We start from the raw sequence: 2,929 nt of genomic DNA, 5'->3' as shown, positions 1-2,929 counted from the left end.
AGCCATGACCTGAGCCCAACCTGCAGCTTTGCTGCAGTCCCTCTTTTTCTGGACGGCTGCCATGAACTTCACGACCCAGATCTTTTTTTTTTTTTCGGCCTGTTCTGCTTCTAGCCCGCACCCAACTAGGTTGGGGTGCCTACGGCTAAGCTTCATTTAGGCTTCTATCTTCGACCTTGTATGGTCTAATCTATTGAATATGACCCGAAGTCATTATTTTACTTCTATCTTCGACCTTCTAAAAGGAATATGGACCTTCTATCTAAAGTGAATATGGACCTTCTATCTAAAGTGAATGACCTGAAGTCATTATTTTGCTTCTATCTTCGACCTTGTATGGTCTAATCTATTGAATTAATTAAAGTAACCAGTACTCCATTAATCTGACATGACATCCGAAATTATTGGCCTGAAGCCCACTTTTGGACATTAACGATTCAATATTTATTTCTTTTCTTTGAACCGTTGACTCCCTTTCAGAGTCCCGAAGCACTCACACTTAAGTTCCTGAAGCAACCCAAATCCACTGCACTTAGTTGTATATTGTATTATTGTTCTTACAGGTACCTCCTTTTATGAACCAGAAGTTCATAACTAAACTCGAACCTGTAGTTTCGAATTTAGTGCCTTTGAAACTCGAAGTTTTCATAAAACAATACACCTATGGAAACCCGAATTTTTCATGTATACCATGTCTTAGAACCCCGAATGTTCTAACTTTGATGCTTATGGATATCTTATTTCCATAGCACCAGTCACAATCTTGTTCCCTCCATCCAGTGGATTGTCGAACCATAAAAAGTTCGATTTCACTGATTTGGACATTTCTTGACCGAAACCACTTTATGTAGGGTACAAGACTTGAATCTCCACCTGATTATCAAGAAGCTGAGAAACCATTGAAGCCAGCAATGGCATGGAAGAGCTGAATAAGCCTTTGCCATGATCTTTATTTGAAGACTTATGCCCAAAGCATTACAAACGGAAAATGCCTCCCGAACGAGGATTCCATGGCTCCTTGGCTTGTTTTTACGGACTGTTTAATCATAAAAGACATTGTCTGAAGCACACCATGATTACATTCATGAATGAGGAAGATTATGAAGTTTATAAATCCGATCGAATTTTAATTGAAGAATACTTTTCTCGTCTTTTCATGCTTCTAACTCGCTCCTGAAGCAGCAGTGTAGAAAGTGGAAGTTTACCAAATTCTCGAATCTGATTACTATCACAAACGTGAGAAAAAGGTATAAACCCAGCTTCGACTAGAGTCTACCGAACAGTATAGACCTAATTCGACTATAGTCTATCGAATGGCTCAACCCAGTTCAATCAAAGCTTACCGAATGGTGATGCCCTACTTTAATAGGAATGCACTAAAGGGCATGCTCCGCTTCGGCAGAGATGCACCAAACGGTATTGCTTTGATTCAACAAAAGCCTACCGAATAGACCTTTCCAGCCTCGATTGAAGCCTACCTAACCAAAGTTTGGGTCTGTCTCTCTCACAATCCAGTTTCGAGTTTGTTTCTACAACATATGGTAGAATCAGGGCCTACCAAGGTATGGCATCATGCCCGAAGCGTGATCTTTGGCACCTAAGACCTAAAACTTCAAGAATAAGGGATAATATTCCCGAGCCTCAACCCTGCAGAATTTACTTCCATCTTGATAGAATAGATCATTGGTTATGCACCTGTTTGTGCCTCTACCAATGTCGTTGAGGAGTACTATTCTCGTAGTCAATATGTGAAACTAATTTTGCTCCACCGAACATTATTGGAAGAGCAGAATTTTGACATGGATTACCTTGTTGGCCAAATCCCCTTAGTAAACCATTTACTTTGTGAACATTTTTTTTATGTTCTTGGATTCACATTCGATGTTTGTTTTAGTTATGGATAATTTTATTGATATAGTCATCGAATATGAGTTAATTGAATCATGTTTTTTGTATACATGTGACCGAATTCAATTAAACACGTGATTAGGTACGAATGTGGGAAAGTTAGTTGTCTGGATGAATGCAATGCTACGCACACTAACTTTACACCTAAATCACATCTCTAGCAACGACTTTAGGTCTATCCAACCTGATAGAGAGAATTGGCACGCTCCTCATTGTATGAATGGTACTACATTACAATTTAAGAGACCTTATATTCGCCCTGTTTTGGAAGAACGTCGTTGAGACTTAAGGATATTAGAGATGACAATGATCATAAATGAAACCATTGAAGAAAGTAGAGTAGAATGGGTTGTCAAAAGCCAAAACCGAAACCGAAACCAAACCGTTTCCTACTTTGCGGTTCAGTTTAAAACCGCAACCGTTTCAAAACCGTAAAACTGAACCGCTCGGTGCAATTCGATTTGATTCGTGTTTCGATTTCAAGTGCTCATCCTAAGGAAGCAGAAGGACGATCTGCTGCAGCTCAGAAGTCATCATAAATAAGCGTGCGCTATTTTTGTGATTGACAAAAACAGCTAAGAACTGCTGCGATTTTTGGGATGCATGCTATTTTTGAATAAGCATTTCATCATTTTTGGGAATTTAATCTAATTTTTATTTAGTTTAGGATGAAAGTTGGCAAAATTTTAAAATTTAGCTCACGTTGTTATTTAGAAAATTTTAATTATTATTATTTTATTTAGTGGGGCTTTCTCTAAAATTATTTGATTAGATGGTTCAAGTATATTATAATTATCCGATTGTTAATTTAAAGATGTTGAGGTTAAGAACACCTTAATTTCGGGGTGTGGTTCAACAATTAGAATCGTTGGATTGTTTAGCCAGTTAATTGTCTACATTTTCATGTTTGCTTTATTTGAGGAATGAGGGATTTTGGACGATTTAATTCTTGATTGATTACCCAAAAAATATATATATAGTTTTTATTATAGAAATGCACAAGGGCTAGCCTTCGAAAGGA

Source organism: the organism of the source record quoted next, unplaced genomic scaffold, assembly GCF_019419815.1.
Source record: "Pyrus x bretschneideri cultivar Hongxiangsu unplaced genomic scaffold, Pyrus_bretschneideri_v1 Contig94, whole genome shotgun sequence".
Classification (NCBI taxonomy): Eukaryota; Viridiplantae; Streptophyta; class Magnoliopsida; order Rosales; family Rosaceae; genus Pyrus; species Pyrus x bretschneideri.
This window is presented reverse-complemented; position numbering follows the sequence as displayed.